The following is a 299-nucleotide window of genomic DNA, read 5'->3' as shown; positions in this document are numbered from 1 at the left end:
AAGGGATCCCCAAGCTCTAAATTCAAACTTTTTGGGGAAATTTGAGGGAGAAAGTGAGTTGGAGTTTTTTTTTGAGGAAAAAAAAGAGATTTTGGATTTTTTTTTTCTGAGGGGAAAAAGCTCCAAATCCAAGATTTTTGAGGAAATTTGAGGGGAAAAGGGGGTCCAGAGAATTTTAAGGTGAAAATTAAGAAAAAAAAAATGGGGGGAAATTCTGGAGACATTTGGGTTGAAAATTCAGGAAAAAAGTGAATTTCAAATCCTAAATTCTCTTTTTTTTTGGGGGGGGGGGGGGAGAT

Source organism: Ammospiza caudacuta, chromosome 37 (assembly GCF_027887145.1).
Source record: "Ammospiza caudacuta isolate bAmmCau1 chromosome 37, bAmmCau1.pri, whole genome shotgun sequence".
NCBI lineage: Eukaryota > Metazoa > Chordata > Aves > Passeriformes > Passerellidae > Ammospiza > Ammospiza caudacuta.
The sequence above is the reverse complement of the archived record's forward strand: the minus strand, read 5'-3'. Positions refer to the sequence as shown.